The 27,950-nt window shown below is 36.8% G+C and overlaps 1 protein-coding gene and 1 pseudogene across 2 annotated transcripts in view; one reads left to right on the top strand and one right to left on the bottom strand.

The window, feature by feature from the left end:
* Nucleotides 1-27,950, top strand: part of SUPT3H (SPT3 homolog, SAGA and STAGA complex component) — a 493,606-nt gene that overhangs the window by 152,509 nt on the left and 313,147 nt on the right. The window lies entirely within an intron of this gene.
* Nucleotides 21,229-21,757, bottom strand: LOC133756891 (renalase-like; annotated as a pseudogene).

Below are 27,950 nucleotides of genomic sequence, written 5' to 3'. Positions count from 1 at the left end.
CTTTATCATGTTTCCTAAATTCTTACATATTTTCAGAGTTTTACATTAGTAGAGTTAATCATTGGAGAAAAGCTCTATATGCTGGTTTTCTTGCCATGCTTTTTACTGTCTTTATTTTGTTGAATGCTGTCAATCATTTCATTTACCATTTAGAACAATTTATACCTTTTCTTCACTTTTAGATTATTTTTACTCTGTTATTTTCTCTCCTCCTTAACCATGTGAATTGAGAATGTGTGTGGTCACATATTTAATTTTTTTTCCTAAGGTGTTGTAGAAAACTGATTTCTTATAAGCTGTTAAGTTCTTGGGTGGTCACTGAATGGTTTGATACTATGGCTATGAGCTCTGTCTGGAGTTAACTGTTTTTAGTCTGTTGACTTTTTTTTTTCTAAGTTTCACAATCTCAGAATTACTTTGAATGCTATTGACATTATTGAAATGATTGTTTATGTTTAAGTGGTAAATTCTATGAATCTAAATGCATTTTGGAAACTTTGATATACCTCCTGTAGAATTAACTTTCAGCGTTCTTCAAGTGTATTAATTCTCAAATGAGAATTTAATAGACCTTTTGGTTAAAATGATAAGAGTTAGGTGTCTAGTCTTAATTTTAAATTTGAAGTAATTTTTAATGTCCTAGACTAAAAGTTTTATAGATTGGATTATTAGCAACTTTTTAATATTTCACCAACACTTAATGAGCTCTCTTGCTTTTAATAATTTGTTCAGTTGATTATTAGAGAATATAATCCTAGAAGTAAAAGATCTGTTTCCAAGGGTTGGACATTTAACGTTCTGTTACTAAATGTTTTCATGAATATAATGGTCCATATGATTATTTGTCTAACAACTTACTATATTTTGTAAAAAAATATGTTGGCTATTTATATTTGTTATTCTGTGAGTACAGATAGTTCATTTTCCTTTGGAATATTTATCTTTAATATATTAAATTTAAATGTCTTTTTGTATGTTGAATATATTAGCCCTTTTTTTTTTTGATATATATGTTTATGTGCTCTTTATCCAGCAGTTTGCTTTAGATTCAATTGATCATCAAATGCTTGCAACGAGTGGCCTTGTTTGAACAATGCATTCTTAAATTCCCCAGGCACATCCAGTGTAGGAAATACTGAGCGTCAATGAAATTTAAAGGGCTGGTTGGACTGAGGTAGTAGATTTCATGTCTCTTTTTAGGGCATATGTTAATTGAATTGTGTGGTAAGCAGAATTGTTTTCCCTTTCTGATTCTTATTTTTGCAATATTGGAGGGAAGAGGCAGTGGCACTTATTTGGGTAAACTAGTATGTTTTTGCACTTTGATTCAAAATTGATTGCCACTTTTCTTGTGCTACTTTTGCCAAGTTTTGGTCTCAGGGATTTGTCAGCCTTGGAAAACAAATTGTCTTTATTTGGAAACAACCTTGATAATTTTAGAACAAGTTGAAGCATTCAAGGTAGGAGAAAGACTTCACATTGAAATAAGAATGGTATTTAATCTGTCACTATCAACATTTCATCCTAAAGGACAATGAATCATTGCATAATAATTGTGAAGGGAAGTTATTTTATCTGAATTTCTGTACACAAACTGACAGCTGTGAAGACAGAACAAAGTATTTCTAGATATTCAAGCCTTCAAAAACAGTACAATGTTGAAAAAGTAGTGAAGGTTTTTTTTTTGTGTTGTTCTCTAATAAAATAAGGGAGAAAATTAAGAAAAATAAAGTCTTAGGATCCAAACAGTAGTAGATTCAGTATGCACTTGCATGTGTGTGTCCTACCTCCACCACACAAACAGAACACACACACACATACCCTTCATATACAGTGAATGGATGTTTCAGAAGTGAGAGCTGAGAAAGAGGATTCTCCAAGAAAGAAAAGAATCTCTTTGTAGTAGATCAATGTGATTAACTGAGTGGAAAACCTTAAAGAGATACATTACAAGTACTCATTTTTCAACAAGAAGAAAGGCAACAGTTAAAATGACATCCTGGCCGGCGCTGCGGCTCAATAGGCTAATCCTCTGCCTTGAGGCACCAGCACACCGGGTTCTAGTCCCGGTCGGGGCGCCGGATTCTGTCCGGGTTGCCCCTCTTCCAGGCCAGCTCTCTTCTGTGGCCCAGGAGTGCAGTGGAGGATGGCCCAAGTGCTTGGGCCTTGCACCCCATGGGAGACCAGGAGAAGCACCTGGCTCCTGCCTTCGGATCAGTGCAATGCGCTGGCTGCAGTGGCCATTGGAGGGTGAACCAAAGGTAAAGGAAGACCTTTCTCTCTGTCTCTCTCTCTCTCTCACTGTCCACTCTGCCTGTAAAAGTAAAATAAAATAAAATAAAATAAAATAACATCCCTACTTATAATTAGGACATCATTTGGGACAACCACATTCAATAACAGGGTGCCTGGATTTGCTCCTGTTTCCCAGGCTCTGCTCCTGATTCTAGATTCCTGCTGACGTGCATCTTTAAAGATAGGAGATGATGACTCAAGTTGTAGGGTCCATGTTCCCAAGTGGGAGTCCTGGCTCCTGGACTCAGCGTGGCCTGGATCTGGCTGTTGCAGGCATTTGGGGGAAAGAATCAGGGAATGGGAGTTCTTTGGCTATCTTTCCAGCTTTCATTTGGGGGGGAGGGTGACTGTCCTAAACATCATATAATAAATTCAGAATTTCAGGGAGAAAGCATAAGTAAAAGTTGTTAGTCACATTTACCCAAATTGGAGTTTTCTAACCGTGTGTGTGTGTGTGTGTATATATATATATATATATATATATATATATATATATACATACATATGTTTATAGCTTTTATATTTGTTACTTTTAATGGTATTTGTTTATTCTGGGAGATTTTGACCTTTTTTTTTCTGCTTTGTATAAATAAATGGCAATGTATAGGGAGGACATTTGGTATAGTACTTAATTGATTGCTTGAGCCTCCTAATTCCCACATCAGAGTGCCTGGTTTGGGTCCTGTTCCTCTGCTTTTCACCTTGCTTTCTGCTAATGCACACCCTGGGAAGCAGCAGATAAGGTCCTCGCCACCCATGTGGGAGACTTGGATGGAGTTCTGGGCTCCTGTGTTCAGCCTTGCCTATCCCTGGCTGTTGTGGGCATTATGAGGAATGATCCACCAAATCAAACATCTTTCTCGCTCTTTCCCTCCCTTCCTCCCTCTCTTCCTCTCTCTTTCCTTTTTTGCCTACCCCTCCCCTTAATGTCTATACCTTTCAAATAAAACGGAGAGGGGCAGACGTAACACATAGATTTTCTCAAAAACAGTTTCCCAAGCTCCCTTGTGCAGTGACAGTGAGAATTAAAGTTACTGAGTGGAAGACTTCTGGGAACAGTTTTTAAAAGAGCCTGCTTCAGTTGGAGGGAGGCTTACCTTATTTTCTGTTCCTTTTTTTTTTTTTTTTTTTCCCCCTTTTCCTGCCTTGAATTTGGGACTGGTGGTTAGAAACATGAGGGAAAGGCCCAAAGTACTCATAGGCCCAAGGCTCTGAAATTTTTGAGCCATTTTTATAGTTAGAGTAATGGTGTCCCCAAAGTTCACCTGCTAATTCTTGGAACTTATGAATATGTTATACATGGCACAGGATACTTGAAGGATGTGATTAAATGACAAACCTTGATTTAGGGAGATTATCTTGGATTATCAGAGTGCTTCTCATGTGATTACAGGAGTCCTTATTAGAGGGAAGCAGTAGAGTCAGACTGAGAAGGTGTGATGATGAAAACTTAGTCAGGTAATGAGAATTGAAAATGCTTTGCTACTGTCCTTGAGTGGTAAAAGGGGCTATCCAGAAACAGAGAACATAGGCAACTTTTGAAATTAAAAAAGGCAAGGGAACACAGACTGTATCCAGAAATTCAGGTGAGACGTGCCAGTAGTTCAGATTAAGTCAACAATAGCCAGATTGAAAAATCTACAAAAATATGAAACTTACTGAAGAAGTAGAATTCGTGGGACTTGGGGGAATAGATCTGAGTTAAAAAATTAGAGCTAGGAACTGAATTCAGGCCTCCTGTGCAAATAGCAGGAACCGAATTACTTGAGCCATCACCATTGCCTCCTAGGGTCTACATTAACAAGAAGTTGAAATTAGAATCAGGATCCAGGAAATTAGCCCGGGTAGTCTCATGGGTGGTGCTGGCATCTTAACTATTGGGGTAAACATCTACCCCAGAACTATTTTTGATGCCTTTTTCTCTCACACTCCACATTTAATTCCCTTCCTTGCACATCATTCCCACCTTATTTTTCTCTAAAGCCTTATCACTATGTGATAGTAAATATTTAACTTGAATATTCATTCACATGTCATCAGTCTCCCCTATTAATGCATATTCTTCATGAAGCTATTTTAGTCAGTTTTGTTCATTGCTCTATCCCTGGGATATGATAGGTACTCAGTAAATGCTTGTTAAAATGAATGAGTCTTCTATTCTGTACATGTAGAAAAGTAAATTGCTAAAAATTAATACAGTGAAATAAATATTTTTTCAGGTACACCTTGTGACATATAATTAAACTCTAACAGTCAAGTCTAGAATCTTCTCTCATAATTGTACTCTAAGACTTCCACTGGAGGACCTGCATTGTGGTACCCCCAGTTAAGCTACTACTTGCAACACTGGCATCCCATATCAGAACATCAGTTTGAGTTCTGGCTGCTCTGCTTCCTATCTAGATCCCTACTAATAGCCTGGGAAGACAGCAGATGAGGCCCAAGTACCTGGGCCTCTGCCACCCACATGGGGGAACTAAATGGAGGTCCAGGCTCTTGGCTTTGGCCTGGACCAGCCCTGGCTGTTGAGGCCGTTTGGTGACTGAAACAGTAGATGGAACTGTATCTCTCTCTCTGTTGCTCTGCCTTTAGCGAAAATAACAACAACAAAAGAAAAGACTTCCTATGGAAGATGATTGAGATAGAGTTGTACCATAAGAAAAAGGTGGTGTGTTGTGCTAGCTAGTAGGCTAGTAGTCTAAGTCATTAACTTAACTGTGTGACCTTGAACAAGTTGCTTACTTTTTTGACTTTGACGTCCTCATCAGTAAAATGTAGATTGTAGGTTTTATGTTAAGATTTTTCTTAACATTGGGATTCTTTGATTATTGAACTATGAGATTTTTTTTACGCATAGACTTAATGGACCCAGGACTTACCAAAAATGTGGAAAGAAATATTGTTCCTATAGTTTAATTTTGCAAAACTGGAACATGGAGTTATGCTGTGTTGCATCTGAGGTATCCAGGTAATTTAGGTTATGCAACTTTGGAACTGAAGTGTAGACAGAGTGTAAATCATCTTGCTTGGATAATTATGGTGTGCTTTTGAGAAAACTAAAAAACCAACCTGATCAAAAAAGAAGGAAATTTAATAAGTTGAAAAGGTGGTTTGGGCAGATTGTACAATTTAAAAAGCTGGACATGAGAATTTGGTCTTGTTAGGATGTACAACTGGAATTTACTGAGGATTTTTTTTTCTAAGATTTATTTATTTATTTGAAAGTCAGAGTTATACAGAGAGAAAAGGAGAGGCATAGAGAGAGAGAGAGAGAGTCTTTCATCCACTGGTTCACTCCCCAATTGGCTGCAATGGCCTGAACTGCGCCATTCCGAAGCCAGGAGCAAGGAGATTCTTCCAGGTCCACCACGAGGATGCACAGGCCTACGGACTGGGGCCAACTTCTACTGCTTTCCCAGGCCACAGCAGAGAGCTGGCTCAGAAGTGGAGCAGCCAGGACTCAAACCAGTGCCCATATGGGATGTCAACACTGCAAACAGTGGCTTTACCCACTACGCCACAGCGCCGGTCCCTGAAGATTTTTTATGGACAAAAGAAAGTAGTATATGAGAAAATGAGTCCAACATGGGTGTGTTTATGAAAGGGAACTTGAAGTTTGTAAATCAGTTGAGAAGCTGCTGTTGTAATTCCAGGACAAAAAGGTCTGAATTTGTTTTGTACTGTCAATAATGAGGATGAGTAAAGTGGAATAGAAATGAGAAGGGAAGAGCATTAGCATCTGGTAGTTGGTTGGATGTGGAGAAACCAGGAATTAGAGAATTCAGGTGACTTTGGGCTTTGGCTTGTGTGACCAGGGGTGGTTTCCATCAGGCAGCAGGTTGGAAATGATAGCAAGAGGAGGACTTCATACCTGAATGAGCAGACTGCATCCTGAGTAGCCTGAGGGCAGTGGTGAGAACTCCCTGAAGTACGTCATCAAAGGGCTCCCTCTGACATTTGGTGATAGCCTGTGCATGTAATGGCTTGGCCATGGTTCCTTGTGTCTTCTCGCTTAGTAATTACTAAATATTTATTGTTTCAGAATCTTATGTAGGCTCTGGAAAATAGTTGAATAAAAAGAGATATAATCTCTCCCCCACTGGAACTTACAGTTTATTCTAGAAAGGCGTTATTTAAAAATTAGGTGAACATTATTAAGTAATTTTAAGTATGACCCATAAAATACTAATAGAGAAGTACCAAGTATTCTAAGTTTGTAAGAAGATCTAGCTTAGTGTGAAGAGGTTAAAGAATGGTCCAAGAGGACTTCCTTGGGAAAGGTACCCTTTAGCTTGCCGCTAGATAGAGACAGAAACAGAGACTTGAAAGGAGAGAGGAGAAGGGAGGGAGGGGGGCAGAGGGTGGGGAGAGCAGGTTGTAGATGGGGAACTAAGGAAAGTTCTTCATGACCTCCCAGAAGGTGTCTCTCAATGAGGCTGGAGAGGTGCAGACCAAATCAACCTATGTCAAGTTAAAGATTCAAGGCTTTATTCTGGGAGCACTGGTAACCCATGAATGATTCTTTTAGTGAGGGAGTAACATGACCTGATTGACTTTTCAAACACACCAACCTGGAAACATAATAGAGAATTGCTTTGAAATTAGAGTGCAGTGAATCTGAGGGCTAAGGGATGTAAAAGACTACGTTGCAGGCCAGAGAAGTAGCTCAGATGGGATTGATTAGTCTATAGAATGGACAGTGTTATTGGGGAAGTGAAGATAAGAAGTCTAAAGATAGACTTGGAAGGTGGAATTAATAGGAATTGTGTGAGGGAAAGGAAAGTATCATTGATGACACCTCAAATTGTGGCTTAACAGTTGGGTCAATGTTAGTGCCATTTATTAACTTTATAGTATGGCCTTTACCTCCTTTACTTTAGTTGCCTTTTATGTTATCTTCACCTGCCTTCTACTCCTTCGGTACCCTCGATGCCTTTGTCCACCCCCATCTACTCCATGCCCTCAAGTTCTCTCTGCACATTTAAAGGCCTGCTTTAACCTGTACCTTGATCAATTATGAGACCTTTTCCCAAACCATGGTACATGACTTTCTTCATGGAGTTTATTATCAATAGTCTCATGTTTGATTATTTATCTTTGCTTTATAGTCTTCAGCATTTGTGTGTAATATGTACCTTACTGTGTTATATTTGATATGTTTAGCAGTTGCACTCTAGTTTTTTATTTGTATGCTCTCATATTTGTAGGATATCCTAATTTATATTTTACTTTCCTTGTACATTATGAATACCTACATCTGAAACATAATGAAAGGTACAAATACTACCTCTCATATTTTTCTTCAGTATGTTTAATAGAATTTTGCATGCCAGTCAAATTACTGAGAAACACTAGTTAACACTCTACATCAAATGACAAAGATATTTAATAATCTTCAGATAAATAGAAATTTTGGTGGGAGCAGTGGTAATAATAACGAGTTTTTTTGAAGTTAGCTGTTAAAGATTTTATATAAAACAATTTAAGTAGTCAAATTAGACATTTGATTTATATAAAAAGGTCATAAGGTAAAACCCATGTAATTAAATTGTTGTTAATTTTGTAAATGCTTCTGAATTACTTTTAAATAGCTAGTAAACTTAATTTTTTGTTGTTGAAGATATTGTTTTTTAAAATCTTCCAAGAAGCATATAAGGCATTTACTTTTTTCTTTTTTTTTTTCTGTTTACAGATATTTTCTCTTACAGATAAAATCAAGATGTTACCTTGATTTTTTAAAATTCATTTAGTAATTATCTGCAATTTATAATTTTATAAGTTCAAATGATATCATTAACTTAAAGTTTTATATAATACATATTTTTATTAGTGCATTTAAAAATTTTAATTAGGTCCAAAGAAAAGTATTATATTGAAAATTAATAGCAGTCATTTTGAGGTCTGGTTTCAAAACTTAATGCCTTATTTTGGGATTAAAAGGGAAATTAAAAGTGTAGCCACCTAATATTAAAATGGCAAAATACATGATTTGTGTATGTTGCATGAAGATCAGTCAAAATCAGGTTAAGTTTCAAAACTTTGGAAATCAGTGATATAAAATGTTGACTAGGTATGCATACTATAACTTTTTATCATGTTAACATAACTTGAGAATTTGAACTGTTTAATGAAGTTAACTAGTTGTAAATTAAAGCAAAAAAAAATAAAACTACAATATTTTAAGAACTTAGGATAAGGCAGTTTGGTAAAGTTTAAGAACATGAATGTTTTAGTTGGAACAGATGTGAAAGACATATTATTTCAAGGAAAATGAGCTCCACAGCTATCTGTTTGGAAATGTCTTTCAATTACAGTGGCGTCCGTAAATGTTGGATTTGAATGAAGATTTGGCTAGAACTTCTCTCTATCCTATTCTGTACTTCCTTCTGAATAAGAAATAGCATGTGTGAAATACATTTACTATAATCCATTCCATACTGAGTAATAAAAATTCTGTGAAGAATGATTATGCATGGTATGAAATTATCCCGATTATATGTTTTTTTTCCACTTCCAGCTAGCTAGTATTTTAAAGTTTATATAAACGTTATAGAGTGTGTTGATACATTAATTTATTTTTTAAAATGGCAATATGGAATAACTAACTCTTGTTATAGATAATCGCATTCCATTGGTGGTGTGACTTCCTGCATTCAACTAAAAATGAAACATTATTCACTAGAAAAAAAAATAGAGACCTTTTCTGAATGAACAACAAACCAAGCTATTAAAAATGAATTGCTTGCATTTTAAGTTGAGTTTAAGAAGTTGCTGAATGAGATTATTTGCCTATACTGATTCTTATATTAACCTCTAGGTTGCCTTCAGTTTCTAAAATGAAAAATAAGACAGTCAAGAGGCTAGCTTTTAGATTACCTTAGAAGTAAAATGATGATTATGTTATCTATATTATTCATTTAACATCAAATACTAAAATTTCAGTAAATGAAATATATAATAAATATTTAATTATTTTATTATATACTTAATTATCAAGTACTTTTATAAATGATTTTAAATATGTTCAGTTATATTGAAATCTTTATACTATTCTCACATGAAATTAATATATATGTGTTATGTATATTTATACATGTGAATTTTTAATTAAAATTGATAGTAGATAAAAATCAGTTTAGCTGTGCTATCTGCTAAATTACTTAAGTCCTCTGAGCCTCATTTTTATCATTGATAAAGCGGAGGGTATTTTGAGCATTAGGGTGCTTCACAGATATAAAGTGCTTAGAAACAGTTGCACATAATCAGCAGTATTAGCATATTTCATATGTTTACATATGTTAGCCTAGTGTATCAACTGCACTTAAACATATGTGATTTTGGTATCTTGATAAGTTTATTCATTTTAAAAAAGTAAATCAAAAAAGGATATGCTTTAACTGTTTTATTGAACATTTTGCTTGTGGGTTTTTCATTAATGCATTAAATCATCTTGTTTTCGCTTAACATCGGAAAAATTAACTTTCACTTAGCGTTGGTAATTTTTTTTAGAAAAATCAGACAAAAATATGCAGCAGTATATAAACAGCATTTTGTACAATAATACAATTAAAGAACAAATTTCTAGATGTCTTATAAGAAGGCCTATGATATCACCATAATATGGCATTCATTATATTCCTCTATTAGGGTTTTTATAAATATTTTATAAATATTTGCTGGATTGAATTGAAATGTTACATTAAGGATATATTGAAATCAATTTTTGAGATCAGAAATGTTTTATTTTCCCCCATCATTCTACTTTTCATTTTTCTCTGGTTGGTTGTAGTGAATAATGACTCTTCCAGTCTCTATTTGGTTGATAGAGGATAGAGCTGTTTGATTAAGCAGTTCTACTGCAGATGTCTGTATGGATAGAAGCTAGATTATGGTATTTCAGATACAAACTGACTAACTTTCCCTGGACCAGAAAAATTCTTGTCAGTTAAGCCACAGACTCACATAAATAAGGCTCCGGTCTTAAAGAAACATAATGTTTAACTGATCTTTGAAAAATCTGAGTTCAAAGTCATGCATTGCAAAAAGTTTTTTTTGAGTTATGAGTGCTTTTTGTTACTGCTGACAGATAAAAGATAGTCCTTTTAGGGTTAAAGATCAAAAAAATACCCACAATGAAACAGAAAATGTGTTATAGGTTTAACAGTGGTTTTAAGTAATGTGAAAAATTATGCTACTGTGAAACTACTGAAGAATTATCATCTAGCTATTGAGTTACCTACAAATGTCAGTCTTCAGTATTTGGTAGGGTTTGTTGTCTGACCATAATGTAGAAAGAGTAGTCTATTGAATTACCAAGTATTTTTGGTATATTCTTTGCTCCAAATAAGTGACTTTTTTTCTCTATAAGGATCCCGGGAAATGATCTTCATGTTGTGTGAGTAAATGTGCAAAAATTATGTTTTTCATAAAAGCTTTTAAGGTATTAAACTGTGAAGGTTCATGCTTTAATTGGTAATTCCTCAGATAACCGGTGTCAGTCGCATATCTCATTATTTGTACACAATTTAAGTTCTGAATAGTGTGAAAAATAATTAAAAATTAAGCTCAAATATTTCTCCTGATAAAGAAAAATAGACCTACATCTGTATATTAGAAAGCCATTAACCATCTATTTTAATTTAATCTGATATATCAATAAGTAAGTACAGTTCACTATCTTTAGGTCAATATATTTTGAATATAAAATTGCATGGATTTCTAATTTTAGAAGAATCATATCTCCAAAGATGACAACAGACTTTATATAAAAGCACTACTCAAAATATAATTACTATTTCAGGTCTTAAGATTTATAAAATGCTGTGAAGTAACACAAGTATTTGTAAGGGATCTAATGGTGTAAGCAATAAATTATTATCTGTAGGTAATCTTGCGTTTTTCTATACTTTTAATCACAAGACTTAGGTTCCTATTTCAGAGCTTAAAATAATAGATATGATTAGAATTTAATGTGTTTACTAAAAAATAATAGTAGCTATTTCAGGGCAGTGATAATTAAGACATTAGTGCTCCAGATGCTTTAATTTCAGGTAGTATGACGTAACTTGAAGTAACTCAAGGACGATATGGATAGAATTTGAGAGTGTGGTTTCTTAATGGTCAAAAACCATCCATGTCAACTACTGTAAATCCCTAATGATCATTCTAGTTTTCTTCAAAACTAATTTATTTCATCAACTTAAATATGGATTTTTTTTAAGTGTGTAGCTGTTATTATAGATAAGACATTGATACATTTTTGGTTGCTATTCCCCAATTCTGAAACTTAATTTACTTTCTTGAATGGAATTTTCAGCAAATTATTGTAATGTGTTGGGACTGAGTCTTTTCTTTTTCTACATTTTTTTTCATGGTTAAGTTTTTAAAAAGTATTTTAACCAAAAGTATACTTTTCATAAAGTATTAGGAGGACTGTTTCTAAGTTTCAGATTTTGAGGTTTGTATGTTCCATTAACTGCTAGTGTTTAATTCTGTATTTCTTTCCATCTCAGAACTTAATATTATAGCAAATGAGGTAACATTTATGCTTTCATTCTTTGTTTTCATGCTGTTGCTGAATACAAAATGATACTTGAAATTTGTTAAATTATCCTGTTTCAAATCAGAAAACTGCATCACTAGAATATATATTCCTATTTTGAAAAGCTTTTTTTAAAAATATTGTTTTATTCCTGGCCTTCCTATTGATTAGACTAGCTTTTATTTTTGGAAAATGTGATTAAGTATCATTTTAAAGTAATAATAGGCAATTCAAAGCAGCTAACCTTTCAGATGATGTGTTGTTCAGCAGACCCAAAGATAAATTGAGAGGGTTTGAGATAATCTCTAGAAATGCAGTGATGTAACATTATCAAGTTTGTATTAAGCAGAATTCAAAGTAGGAATAAATGAAGTTTGAATGCTTATTATAGTTTACAGTCTGAATAGATGCCAGTCGCAGATGCGAAGAATACATTTTATGTTTCTGAATTTATAATGTAATTTGGATGATTTTTAAAATTTTGAAAATTAGGTTCTTTTTCTGGTTTGTGAATTCAAAAAACAGTTACTTAAAAAAATTAATGCTTGTTAGAAAATATAGGGAGAGTAGCACTGTTGATACGATATTTGGCGGCCTGAAATACAAAGCATGATAGTTTTGTAGTCTTGATTTTCTTGTTCTCAGTACAGTAAAATATATAGAAGTCAGTTTTTTCTGCAAAGTACTGCAGAAATTTTGTCTTTCTAATTCATTTTACCTTTAATTTGTTACATTACATATTTTAATTTGAATTCTGATACTATTTTTATGAGTTTTAAAAAGCATATATTATGTAAATTACATTTAATATATTCATCCAATTGAATATGCATGTATTTAGTGAATCTTTGAAAATGATTTTTGCTTAAGTATACTTGATAAAAATGCATATAGAAAGGAAACACCATGTAGAGCAGGAACCACTTAAAAATTCCTTAGTGGATTTACTTTTCTTTTAAGATAATTAAATCATAATAGGTAATATTGTTCACCAGATTTTGTATCCTTCATTTAAATAAGTTCATACAGTGCAAAAATGATCAAAAATGACCAAGTGCCACCTTTTCTTCATTTATTTAATAATTGTCATTGTTAACAACTTCCTTATTGAATGCATTGAAAGGTTAAGACATAATTTTTCAGTATTCCTCTACTGGCCCTTCAAAACCAGCTTAAATCTGTAGCGGTAGGACTTTTAATATTGAAATGAGAACTAAAAGTACTAAACAATTATTAGTAGTGACAAAGCTTTTTTTCTCTACTATTGAGTTTAATATTGTATATTATTTACTTTAACCTTTTGCACCAGGAATATTTATTTTCCTTTTCTTTCTTCTCCTCAGAAGAAAGGATGTGTTATTTTAGATAACAGTGAAGAGACATAAAATCCAAGTTGTGGCTTGCATATTTATAAACAAATTATTTTCCTAATTTTTTAAAAAATTAGCAATTCAGTAAATCAGTCTTTTCTATCTCCCTGAATCATGTTCATACTTTTGTCTTTTAGCAGTAGCTTTTATAATATTTTTATAGAATCAAATGCTTAATAATTGAAATACACACACAATCTTTGAAAAATCATGAAAGTACAATTCTTGTTCCTAATGATATCCAGAAAGCATAATTTTCTGAAAAAAGATATTCCCTTTAGTCAATTTAAAATTAAACACTAATGCAAAAGGATATCTAAGGTGAAAGATGTTTGTGTAATGCTAAACATAACCAAAGAAACTGTGGTTTTAGCAAAGGTACTATTGCTCTATTTTATCAAGTGCCAAAAGTTGCATAATGGAAGTCTTTCAGTTAGTGAAAATATAAGTAAAAAAACATAAAAATACCACCCAGCTGGTAGAGATCTTCCTAATTTTTACCTGATTGTATTTCTGAAGAAATATGGCAGAGCTGTCGTAAATTTTCAACATGAACTGCATTTTTGTTGCCAATTTCCATATCCTTTAAAAAGTGCTGAAGCGTGCATTTGCTATTTATGTTTGCAGTAGACTGAGTACACTTTTACTATTTGTGGTTTTAGAAATTGGAAACAACCAAACAGTGGTGCTATGGTCTAAAAAAATAAATTTTAAACAGCTGCGGGGCAGTATTTTTAGAATGGTAGGAGTCCTTCTAAAGCAATATAAATGCCCCCACCCCCTTTTTAAATGATGAGATATTGTCACAGATATAATTTAAAGTCAGGCTTCCGTTGCCTTTCATCTGTGATGGATTAGATCACTTAAACTAGTTTAATGTATACTTTTGATAGATTGTGAAACATACATTTTAGCATCCTAGTGTTGGCTCCCTTTGCTAAATTGTAAACGTTTCCAACTATATCTGTGGTAATGGGCTTCCTCACTTTATATGCATGGATTCTTCACCAACTTTCTTCCTTGGACAAGCACTTTCCCTGTCTTAACAAATGAGAAAACAGGCTGAGAGAGCAGGCCAATACCTTACTCAGGTTACATTTGTAAGTAGTAGACCTGAGAGTCAAATTACTGTTCTCTAACTCCATACCCACTAATCCAAGTGTTTTTCTTTCTTTCTTTTCTTTTTTTTTTTTTTTTTTTTTTTTATTTTAACGTTTACTTATTTGAAAGAGTTACATAGTGGGGGGAGGAGAGAGAGAGAGAGAAAGAAAGAGAGAGAGAATCTTCCATCTGCTTGTTCGCTTCCCAGATGGCTGCTACAGCAGGCACTGGGCCATATGGAAGCCAGGAGCTAGGAGCTTCCTCTGGGTCTCCCACCTGTGTGCAGAGGCCCAAGCACTTGTACTATCTCCCTTGCCTTCCCAGGCCATCAGCAGGGAGCTGAATCTGAAGTGGAGCAGCCAGGACTTGAATCAGCACCTCATGAGATACTGGCATTGCAGGCAACCTTACATACTATGCCACACTGCTGGTCCCCCAGGTTTTTCAGTGTAATGTTTTTGTGCGGATACCATTAGAAGAGGGAAAATAAAGTCCTGGTGAGCTCCAATTTTAACTGAAAGCATTTTTTGTTAAAGTTATAGAAATATCTACAAGCGTGAAGTTCCAGATAGAGACTCTATATTGCATTTAAATCTAATGCTACTATTAAAGCAAATTTAGAAATTAAAAACAAATCTGCAGTATCAATCACAATCAAAATAATGATTTAAATTTAACATCATAGACTATTCACTCCTGAAAATAAATCTTTTTTTTTTTTTTTTTTTGATGTGACCAGTGTGGGATAAGAGTTTGTTACATGTTCCTTCCCTGTGGCTTGTAATCCTTTACACATCGTGACCCAGGTGTAAATGGTAGTAGTCATAGGGCCGTGCGTGTAAAAACACAAGGTTGCTCCTGACAGCAGACTACAGACCAGGGATTTCTTGAACGTCTCTGACTCCACCCAGCCTACTCCATGATTGCAGGGATTAAACTCTATACATTTGTATTCAGTTGGTGGCTTTAGTTCCAAGGGGCACAGGTTGGAAAGTTCTGATTATTGCTGTCATTTTCTTTGAGATAACTCCGTTTCTTGAGACATCTATTCCAGTTATATGGAACTGTTGTATCAAGGCATTATTTGGCCTTTTTAAAAAAATTATTAAATTAGCCTCATTCCATATCCTGTATCCATCCTTCCTATTCGTTTGCCACAATTAAAGAGGCTTTGGCTGCCAAGTCAGTGTTTTTTATTAATAGAAAATTTTAATTATATAGGAAATACTATAGAAAACTTGCAAAGTTCCAAAAATTAAATCCACATTCAAAACACTTTGCTAACATTTATAGTCTTTGTACGTAGCTTAAACATTGTAACATGCCTTTTCTGTGAAAGTAGCCTACGTATAGATAAATCTACTACAGATCAGTTTACCTCTTTCGAGTAAAAATTGTTAAACAGTATGAGATTAGATAAATACTACGCAGGATGAGATTGGGTTTAAGTTGGGTTTATTTATATCAATGTAATGAAAATACCATGAGGGGACATTTGATACGCTGTATAAGGTGCAGTACTTAAGGTACCACTTGGGTTACCAGTATCCCATATTGGAATGCTTGGTTTGAGCGCTGGCTCTGCTTCTGATTCCACGTTCCTGCTAATTTTCACTCCAGAAGAGGTTAACTAATCTTCTTGCTAATGTGCACTCTAAGAGGCAGCAGATGGTTGGATCCCTGCTACCCATGTGGGAGACCCAGATTAAGTTCTCAGCTCCTCACTTTGGCCTGGTCCAACCTCGGCTTCTGTGGGATTTTGGGGAGGAGTGAACCAGCTGATAGGAGAACTTTGTCTTTGTTTCTCTGCCTTTCAAAGAAAAATATCACAGCAACTTCAGTTTAATTTCCTTTCAATTACAATTACATTTGTTTTATTGCATACCACAGTATATTTACTGTAGAACTAAATGTATATTTCCATTAGCTTTGATGCCAGATTGATTCACAGCTTTTGTGAATATGTGTGTACATAACTAAAACATTTTGTCACCTGTACTTATGAAGCTGTTAGAAAATAAACCATTTTTTACTCCCAATTAATTTGAGAGACAGTTTAGTCATAGTGGTTTGAATGATGATTTTACCCTACCTTTTATTTATTTATTTATTTATTTGCTGGAAAACAACTGTCCATCAATACAATAGGCACTAGAATGGTTTTCTCTTTAAATTTATGACTTTTTGTATTTTCTTTTAAACAATTAGTTTAATAAAGCATACATTTAAGTGGCTATGTATATAATAGCAATATTTTGTCCTTATACTACCCGAAGACTTTTAAGTACTATTCGTTGTTGATTTTTTTTTTCTTGTTAACCAAGTTTTATAAATAATGCTTCTCCTGGATGCAAGGGTAAATGCTTTATGCAAAATATAGTAAATATGATGAGTTACTTATTTCTTTCTATAATGTATATTTTCAAACTGTAGACTATAAAATGTGAAGTTTGACAGAATCTTCTGTGTTGTGAAAACAGGTTGGTGGTTAAACTTCCACATAGACTTTGCCCTCTATCCATTCTCCCCTTACTGTAAGGATCTACTAATACCCAATGAAATTGTCTCTAATTTTTAAAAATGAGCCTATCTTCTAATTCCATTTGTTTTCATAAATCAAAATGTCATGTGAATTGGAGGCATTGTTTCTCCCCAGAAACCCTGATAAGTTGGTATCATTTTCAGGATCCATAATGCCAGAATCAGAACCTTGATCCCTCCTTTTACTAAGTGACTAAGAGAATTCAAAGGAGTGCCTGCAAAAGGTTTTAGAAACATCCTGGGAGTATCAATTTCCAACAAATCTAAATTGAAGGATTTAGAAAATGGAAGCATTGAACTAAGCAAAGAGAGAACTTCTGTGTCATAGCTTTCAGTGAGCTAATATTTGCCCTCTTAAGCAGTCTCCCTGACATTAGTTTACTCAGTAAAATAAGTGAATATGACGTGACTGCAATAAAATATGTTAAAGACATGTAGCAGGCATAAAATTTAATGACATCAATTTTACAAAGTAGGTATTTTAATAATTTTTGCTTTAATAACCTGAATTGTTTTAAGTTATGGACAGTGGGCATGTTAAGATAGTATTCTCGGCTGGCACCACTGCTCACTAGGCTAATCCTCCGCTTGTGGCGCCAGCACCCCGGGTTCTAGTCCCGGTCGGGATGTCGGATTCTGTCCCGGTTGCCCCTCTTCCAGGCCAACTCTTTGCTGTGGCCTGGGAAGGCAGTGGAGGATGGCCCAGGTCCTTGGGCCCTGCACCCTCATGGGAGACCAGGATAAGCACCTGGCTCCTGGCTTCGGATCAGCACAGCGCACTGACTGTTGCGGCCATTTGGGGGGTGAACCAACGAAAGGAAGACCTTTCTCTCTGTCTCTCTCTCTCTCTTTCTCACTACCTCTGCCTGTCCAAAAAAAAAAAAAAAAAAAGAGAGAGAGAGAGATAGTATTCTCTCTGCTTCTGCGAGAGTGGATGAGTGGATGATACAAATATTTAACACTTGGCCTTACTGTGGGATTTGAGATTTGATAAAAATAATATTTTTATAAAGCTTGAGTGTATGTTACTTTTTTCCTCTCTTGAAATTCCCACATTGATTTTATTTTTAGTGCATTTTTATGTTAATAGAAAATAATCTGAAAATACAAAGTTCCCGTAAACCCCTTCTACCTTTGCCACCTGCACCCCTTTTCATAGTTTCAATTTGAGTTAATGAGCCAACGTTATGTTGTTATTAACTAAAGTCCATAGTTCACATTACAGTTCATTCTTGGTGTTTCCCATTCTTTGGGTTTGGACAACAGTATAATGACATAAATACAGCATTTTAATATCGTAAAGAATAGTTTCAATGCCCTAAAATATCTACTGTACTCCACTTATTCCTGTTTGCTTTCCTCTCAACTCCTGGAAACCATGACCTTTTTTGGACCGGCAGAGTTAGACAGTGAGAGAGAGACAGAGAGAGTTATAGACAGTGAGAGAGAGAGAGAGAGAGAGAGAGACAGAGAAAGGTCTTCTTTCCATTGGTTCACCCCCCAAATGGCTGCCACGGCCGGCACTGTGCTGATCCGAAGCCAGGAGCCAGGTGCTTCTTCCCAGTCTCCCATACATGTGCAGGTGCCTGAGCACTTGGGCCATCCTCCACTGCCCTCCCGGGCCACAGCAGAGAGCTGGACTGGAAGAGGAGCAACCAGGACTAGAACCTGGTGCCCATATAGGATGCCGGTGCCACAGGTGGAGGATAACCTAGTGAGCCCGTGCCAGCCCCCTAGATATGCTTAATATCTGTTTTTATTCTGACCACTCCCAACTCAATGTAGTGATCCAAATGAAAATAACCCAAAAAAGTCTTTTACTACTATTTGTTCATATAAGTTTCAGCACAAAGAATTGGCCTGTATCCAGAGTTTCAAACTGTGAAATCATTTGTAAAAATTAAATGTCAGATTTGAAGGCATGTGGTGTGTTTTGTTTTGGGAAGCTTTAGATTGGACTTACTGATTTCTTTGGGTCAGTTTGATCCTTCATTCATTTTAGTTCTTTTTAAGTTTTATTTAAGTAATGTAAGTTTCATGTATTTCATATATACAGCTTTGGGAACATAATGACACTTCCCCTCCTATCCTTTTCTCGTCCATGTACCATCCCTCTCTCCTCCTCTCTCTCACATCCCCATTCTTAATTTTTATACAGACCTATTTTCAGTTTACTTAATGATCATACACACTTAGTATAGCAGTATGAAAACAAACAAACAAAAGCACTGTTCCTCAACAGAAGAGACAAGGGCTGTAAATAATCATTCAATCTAAAAATGTCTGTCACTCCAATACATTACATTTCAGGTACTCTATTATTTACCTGAAATCAGGTAAAACATATGAGATCTGTCTTTTGGGGACTAGCTTATTTCACTAAGTATAATTATTTCTAGTTGCATCCATCTTGTGGCAAAAGACAGAATTTCTTTTCTTTTTTCTTTTCTTTTTTTTTTTTTTTTTTTTTTTACAGCTGAGTAGAACACCATAGTGTAGATATACCATAATTTATTTTTCCAGTCAACAGTTGATGGCTATCTGGGTTGATTCCATATCTTTTTTTTTTTTTTTTTTTGACAGTGGACAGTGAGAGAGAGAGACAGAGAGAAAGGTCTTCCTTTGCCGTTGGTTCACCCCGCAATGGCCGCCGCGGCCGGCATGCTGCGGCCGGCATGCTGTGGCCGGCGCGCTGCGGCCAGCGCACCGCACTGATCTGAAGCCAGGAGCCAGGTGCTTCTCCTGGTCTCCCATTAGGGTGCAGGGCCCAAGCACTAGGGCCATCCTCCACTGCACTCCCAGGCCATAGCAGAGAGCTGGCCTGGAAGAGGGGCAACTGGGACAGAATCCGGTGCCCCGACCGGGACTAGAACCTGGTGTGCCAGTGCTGCTAGGCGGAGGATTAGCCTGTTGAGCCATGGCACTGGCCTGATTCCATATCTTAGATATTGTGAATTGTGCTGCAATGAACATGGGGATACAGATAATTCTTTCTGATGCTGATTTCTTTTGGTTTGGGTAAATTCTCAGTAATGGGATGGCTGGAGCATATGGTAGGTCTAAACTTGGATTTCTGAGGTATCAACAAACCATCTTCCACAGTGGCTAGACCAGCTTACATTCCCACCAAAAGTGGTTCAGGGTACTTTTTTCCCCATATATTCACCAGCAGTTTTCATTTGTTGATTTCTGTATGTTAGACATTCTGACTAGAGTGAGATGAAACCTCACCGTGGTTTTGATTTGCATTTCCTTGATGGGTAGTGATCCTGAGTGATTTCTCAAGTGTCTATTGGCCATTTGAATTTGCCCATTTCTTAACTGGATTGTTTTTGTTGTTGTTGTTGTTACTGTTGAATTTCTTGAGCTTTTATAGATTCTGGATGTTAAGCCTTTATCAGTTGCATAGTTTGTAAATATTTTCTCCCATTCTGTTGGTTGCCTGTTCACTTTGCTAAGTGTTTCCTTTGCAGCACAAAAGCTTCTCAGCTTGATGTAAACACATTTGTCAATTTTGGCCTTAACTAGCTGTGTTTCTGGGTTCTTTTCCAAGAAGTCTTTGCTTATGCCAATGTGTTGCAGAATTCCCCAAAGTTCTTTAGTAATTTTAGGGTATTGGGGCATACATCTAGGTCTTTGAGCCATTTTGAGTGGATTTTTGAGTAACTTGTAAGGCATGGGTCTAGTTACATACTTCGGGATGCACATGGAGATCCAGTTTCCCCTAGATCATTTGTTAAAAGAGAATGTCATTCCTCCAGAGGTTGATTTTAGCTCTTTGTCAAAGATTATTTGGTTGTAGATGTATGGAGTTTCTATTCTGTTCCATTGATCTATAAATCTGTTTTGTGCGAGTACCAGGCTGTTTTGATTATTAACTGCCTTTTAGTATGTCTTGACATCAGGTATTGTGATGCCTCTGGTTTTGTTTCCGTTGTATATGTTGGCTTTAGCTATTTGGGGTCTCCTATGTTTTCATATGAATTTTAGCATCATTTTTCCTAGATCTGAAAAGAATGCTGTTGGTATTTTTATTGGGATCACATTGAATCTGTAAATTGCTTTCCCTAGTGTGGGCATTTTGATGTTGATTCTTGCAATCCATGAACATGGAAGATTTTTCCATTTTTTTAATGTCTTCTGTTTCTTTCTTTAGTGTTTTGAAATTTTCATTGTAGAGATCTTTGACATCCTTGGTCAAACTTTTTAATTCTTTTTGGAGCTATTGTGAATGAGACTGATCTTGAAAGTTCTTTCTCAGCCATGATATTTTCTGTATATACAAAGGCTATTGATTTTTCTTTGTTAATTTTGGATCCTTTTACCAAACTCTCTTATGAGTTCCAAAGGTCTCTTATATGAAGCCAGCGTCACCTTAATTCAGTTCATAATGTCACCTTGAAATTGCAGAATCTGAGGAACTGGCATCATGAGGACAGCAAGATCAAAAACGCTCTGGGGAGCCTTTTTCCTTGGAGACTTCCCACTTCTCATTTCTTAGGTTGATTTAGGTTACACAGTGTCTGAAGTAGACTTCTGCACCTGATTTTTTCAAGTAATGTTTAACAATGGAAGAAATTCCTTGAGGTGCCACAAAGTTACAATCTCCTTCTTTCATCACCATTTCTTCCATAGGAGCAGTCAGAGGTTTCAAAATGCCATGATTTAACAATTCATCATAAAAACTTGGGTGCTTTTTTGCATAATATCGAGTGTAGGTGATGTACTGAGCACCTAAGTCTGCTGTGCATTGTGGGTTATGGGGACTGCTGGTTGTAGTCATTCTTTCCCCGGAGTCACCAGCGTTGTCCCACACAGAGAGGTACAAAGCACTGCTCGTTTGCTTCCTCAGCAGCGCAGTGCACAAGCTTCTTGTCAGCCCCGAGCCCAAGATGAGCACCTGCACCATGTGGGAAGGGGCCAGGGCACTAGGCCTCAATTTAGTTTTCACTTAAAATATTACTTTCCCTACTGTATTCATGGAATGTGAATATTTTTCAAGATGTGTATAGATTTTTTTAAGCCATTACATTTTTATTCCTTAGTCACTTATTTTGTGGGAAATAGTTCATAGTATGTGTTATTGCTTAGAGATATGTAATGCATATTAAAACTTTTAACAAGTTTTTATAGTATAGAAACCAATGTTATTTGTTTAGTGCCGTGGTTCAAGGTTTTGATAATGGAACCTGTTCTTTTGGAACACCTATTAAAGCTCTCAGAATGCCATTACACAGCCTTCTTGAAGAAAACGGTGCCCTGGAGCTGCATGCACTCGGAAATGCCCTTGGCCTAGTACCAGAGGGAGGATAAAAACCTAAAAAGTTTAAAGTTTTGGTATGGGTATAAGCAAAAAAAAAAATATTTTTTTGTGGTAACTTCAGAAAATGTTTCCAATCCTGTAGTTATTAAAGTGATCAGTTATGTTACACATAGCTTGAGATATCAAGGAACATGGGGCTATTACATAACGGATTTCCAATCAAAATAAAAGCATTCTGTTTTTCTTCTGTAAAAAGGGGGTATCAAAGGTAAGGTTTCGGGTTTGTTTCACAAATGTATTATTCTGGAAACAGTGCTGTTTTCTTTGGTGGTGAGGGCTTCCTTTTTTGTTTTCTAAGCTTTAAACCAGTGGAAATGTCTTTGGGTGGTCTTTTAGCTGGGGGGATGGATAGAGAAATCTTAGTTTCCCTTTTCTGATAAATAGCCACTGCAGTTCTCCTTATTCAGAGCTATCTTATGACTTCCTTGATAGGTGTGGCCAAATGAGTGGGATTGGCTCATGAACTTTTCTGAGGCTCTTTTTAAAAAAGGGAACCATATTTCTCTGACATCTTGGATTGATGAGAACTTAATATTTTTTATTGGTTAAACTGAGATGAGCCTTAAATATATTCATATTAAAATTATGTTTTTCATCTCAGAGACTGATATTTCAAAGGTTTTGCTTCTGATTTAAGGCTCTGAGTATTTTATGCCAAATTACAATTCATGAACATGGTAAGGAGAAAAAAAAATCTTCTTTAAGTGTTTTGCACTTTGAAAATGTGAAGATTAAATTTCTACATAGCTTGTTTTGTATTTCCTCATATGTTTATTCTCCTTCTTTGAATACTTTATTTTTGCCTTATAGAGTTTTTTAGTCCATACATGATGTATTTCATCATTCCCATATAATAGGAAACTGTTAAGGGTAGCTTTTAAAGCTTTTTATTTCTTACAATTGATGGAAGGGCTAAATGAAAACTGCATTTACTTCACTCTAACTCTTATAGAAGAAAGAAAAGTGTTAGTATTACTATATAAGGGCATTGATGATACAGTAATTATATAAAACATTTATTTAGATTCCTTGTGTGTTTTTTAAAAAACATTTATTTATTTATTTGAAAGAGTGACAGAGAGATGGAGAGATAGAGGGAGAAAGACTTCTTATCTGCTGGTTCACTCCCCAGATTGCTGCAACTGTCAAGTGTGGGCCATGCTGAAGCCAGGAGCCAGGAACTCTGTCATTTGTGGGGGGCCAGGGCCTAAGCTCTTGCGCCTTCATGCACTGTATTTCTAGGCACATTTCTGGAAGCTGGTGCAGAAGCAGAGCGGCCAGGACTTGAACCGGCACTCTGCTGTCGGATACCATCATCACAAGCAGCATCCTAACCATCTGTGCCAAAACATCCACCCATTCCCAATGTTTTTAACATGTAAAATTTGCTTTTGCCTGATCAAATTTTATTTTTGGGAAAATAAGACAAATGATCTTTCATTTATTTTATTAAAAAACATGTTTTATTTATTTAGAAGGTAGGATTGAGGGTAGAGGTGAGACAAAGAGCTCTTTTTTATTTTTTAAAAGATTTATTTATTTATTTGAAAGGCAGAGCTACAGAAAGGCAGAGGCAGAGAGAGAGGTCTTCTATCTACTGGTTCACTCCCCAGATGGCCACAACAGATCTGAAACCGGGAGCCTGGAGATTCTTCCGGGTATCCCACATGGGTGCAGGAGCCCAAGTCCTTGGACCATCTTCTACTGCTTTCCCAGGCCACCCTTTATGGGATGCTGCCACTGCAGGTGGTGACTTTACCTGCTATGCCACAGTGCCAACCCTGACAGAGAGCTCTTAGTTATGGTTTAGTTCCCAAATGACTATACTAGCTGGTTTGAGACAGGCAGAAGTCGGGAGCTGGGAACTCAACCAGGTACCCCATGTGCAGGACATGGACCCAACCACTCAAGCCACCTTCTGCTGCCTCCAAGGTTGTTCCTTGGCTGGAAGCTGGAATCAAGAATGGAGATGGGGCCAGCGCTGTGGCGTAGTAGGTAAAGCTGCTGCCTGTGGCTCTGGCATCCCATGTGGGCACCAATTCAAGTCCTGGTGCTCTACTTCCAATCTACCTCTCTGCTATAGCCTGGAAAAACAGTAAAAGATGGCCCAAGCCCTTGGGCCCCTGCACCTACATGGGAAGACCTACAGGAGGCTCTTGGTTCCTGGCTTCTTCGGATTGACACAGCTTCAGCCATTGCTGCCGACTGGGGAGTGAACCAGCGATGGAAGAACTTTCTCTCTCTCTCTCTCTCTCTCTCTCTCTCTCTCTCTCTGCCTGTCTTTCTCTTGTGTGTAACTCTGACTTTTAAATGAATAATCAAAAAAAAAAAAAAAAGACAGGATTCTAAGGTAGACACTTTGTTAGGATATGTGGGTGTCTCAAGTGGCATCTTAAATACTGTGCCAAATGCTTGTCCCATATTTATTAAATTTTTAAGTTCTTTCCAGGAAAATACCAGTGATATAACCATCTTAAAGAGGGCTGATTATTCAGTGAATAATTTTTCTAACAGTATAACAAAGCAAAAATACTGCAATGAGGTGAGACCCAAATACTTTCAAAAATGAATACTGTGGTTTAAAGCTGGTTAGCACTGAGATGCACAGTGTGCTACAATGGAGAGTGATCTGAAGCAAAAGGCAAAAAGGTTGGGTTTCAGATTCCCAAACATACACTGTGCACTCCCCAAAATACCCTTGCACTTGCCCCTTTGTCTTCCTAGAATGCTGTCTCCTGACCCTCCCAGAGACTTTGTAATTTCACACAGTTCTCTCCCAGTACTACCCCTTCTGAGATGATTTCCCTGACCACTTTATCTAAAATAACACTTCTTACCTTATTTCTTTCTTCAGCTTGCTTAGTTTTCTTTCATTGTACTTATTTCCACTTGTCATATTATCATTATTTAAAGGTGGTGATTGTTGAAGTACACTATGCATTGTAGTAAAAAAATCAGAAGAAGCATTTGCTGAGAGTTTTTGTCATGAAATGATGTTGGATTATGTTGGGTTCTTTTTCTCCCATCAATTATGTAATCATCTTTTCTCTTTCATCTGTTGATAAGGTGGGTTACACTGATTGATTTACAACTGTTTATTTATTTTTTTTTATTTGACAGGTAGAGTTATAGACAGTGAGAGAGAGAGACAGAAAGGTCTTCCTTCCATTGGTTCACTCCCCAAATGGCTGCCACGGCCGGCACTGTGCCAATCAGAAGCCAGGAGCCAGGTTCTTCTTCCTGGCCTCCCATGTGGGTGCAGGGGCCCAAGCACTTGGGCCATCCTCCACTGCCCTCCCGGGCCACAGCAGAGAGCTGGACTGGAAGAGAAGCAACTGGGACTAGAACCCGATGCCCATATGGGATGCCAGCACTGCAGGCGGAGATTTAACCTAGTGAGCCACAGCGCTGGTCCCTACAACTGTTTTAATAGCCTGATATAAATTCCTCTAGTCATTGTGTATACTACTTTTTATATATTACTAGTTATGATGTGCTAATATTTTGTTGGGAATTTTTGCATCTAAATATTGAGAAGTATTGGTCTGTCGTTTCTTTTTGTATTTTTTAAAAGGTTAAATACCCAAGCTTAGGGAAGCAGGGTATTTTTTTAAAGGCTTATTTATTTATTTAAAAGACTGAGTTACAGAGAGGCAGAGACAGAGACAGATAGAGGTCTTTTATCTGCTGGTTCACTTCCCAGAATGGCTGCAATGGCCAGAGCTGGGCTGATCTGAAGCCAGGAGCCAGGAGCTTCTTCTGGGTCTCCCACGGAGGTGCACGGGCCCAACGACCTGGGCCATCTTCTATGGCTTTCCCAGGCCATAGCAGAGAACTGGATTGGAAGTGAAGCAGCCAGCACCTATGTGGGATGCTGGAATCGCAGGCAGCAGCTTTATCAGATACTCCACAGTGCTGGCACATGTATTTTTTTTTTTAAGATTTATTTATTTATTTGAAAGTAAGAGTTACACAGAGAGAGGAGAGGCAGACAGAGAGAGAGAGAGAGAGGTCTTCCATCTGATGGTTCATTCCCAATTGGCTGCAACGACCAGAGCTGCACCGATATGAAGCCAAGAGCCAGGAGCTTCTTCTGGATCTCCCATGCAGGTGCAGGGGCCCAAGGGCTTGGGCCAACTTCTACTGCTTTCCCAGGCCATAGCAGAGAGCTGGATTGGAAGTGGAGCAGCTGAAACTTGAACCGGCGCCCATATGGGATGCCAGCGCTTCAGGCCAGGGTGTTAACCCGCTGTGCCACAGTGCTGGCCCCTCTATTTGTTTTGCTTTTGTTGTTTGACTCTACTATGAGAAATACCAGCCATGAAGCCACTTTGGAAGCTTCCCTTCATCCTTTGTTTTTTGGCACATATTGTGTAAAACTTCTGTAGAGAAGGAAATCTGTCTTTATGTCCCAGGTTCATGGTTGAAGACCCTGTAACAAAGGACAGATTAATAAGAGAAAAGATAAATTTATTTAATAGATGTTTTTCCTGACATGGGAGCATTCTCAAGGAAAGGAAGACCGAAAGAAATGCATACTTGTTATGCTAGGTTTGGTGAAGAATGAATAATCATGGAGAAGTATTAATGGATAAGAAAAATATGACCTAATTGTAATGAACTACAGGAAACTTCAGCATTGTCTATCTGTCTAGATTCTTGTCTGTGACCCTTTGCCTTCAAGAGATCAGGATGGTCCTCTCCTCCAGGTACTCTGGGAGCACCTGTCAGAGAAGGGGTCTATGTATCTGTCAGATGAGTGCCCATGACCTGCTTCAGTGGAAGGGCAGAAAATCCTTTCCAGGTTTGGTCTGTTTTGGGGAGGAGGGATGAGAATGGCCATTGTTCTTTTAAGGTTTGCTCAAATTCTTTCTGGGTCAAATGTTTGGGGGTAGTGTGTCTTGAGCCTTATTACATGTCATCTCTGCTTTAAATGTTTTTAGAGGGTCCAGGCTGGTGGCATAGAGGGCAAAGCTGCTGCTTGCATTGCTGGCATCCCATGTTGGAGTGCTGGTTCATGTCCTGGCTATTCCACCTCTAAGCCAGCTTCCCACTATTGAAGCAACAGATGATGGTACAAGTACTTGGGCCATGTACAAGGGAAACATGGATGGAGTTCCTGGCTCCTGGCTTCAGCCTGGCCCAATAATAGAACATCTCTTTCTCTCTGTCTCTCTCTCATTCTTTCTCTCTCTTTCCCTCCCTCCCTGTGTGTGTGTGTGTGTGTGTGTGACTCTCACTCTGCCTTTCAATAAATATGTAAATATTAAAAATAAATAAATTTGTTAGAGTTCTACTAGGAAACCACCTGGACCTGAAGACTTCCTCTGTCACCTCCACTTTAGCATTGAACCAATGTGCAGTGAGTTCATTTTGATTATTGTATTTCTTAGTTTTATAATTTCTGTTTACTTATTTAAAAATTTCTATTTCTTTACTGAGATTTTGTTTTTCATGTATTTTAAGAGAATTTTAATTTTTTGAAGCATGTGTGTGATAATACTTTAAAATCTTTATCAGATAATCGTATCATTCGATTAATCTTATTTTTAAAAAAATTTTTATGGTATTTATTTAAGAGGCTAGGGGGTGGTGGAATGCAATTGCACCTCCATCTGCTGGCTCATTCCCCAAATGTATACAATGGCCTGGGCTGGATCAGGCCAGAGCCAGGAGCTCGGAACCCAACCTCGGTCTCCTACACTGGTGGCACCTAACACTTGAAGTGTAATTCGCTGCCTCCCAGGGTCAACATCAGCAAGAAATTAGAATCAAGAGT

Source organism: Lepus europaeus, chromosome 3 (genome assembly GCF_033115175.1).
Source record: "Lepus europaeus isolate LE1 chromosome 3, mLepTim1.pri, whole genome shotgun sequence".
Classification (NCBI taxonomy): Eukaryota; Metazoa; Chordata; class Mammalia; order Lagomorpha; family Leporidae; genus Lepus; species Lepus europaeus.
This window is presented reverse-complemented; position numbering and strand designations above follow the sequence as displayed.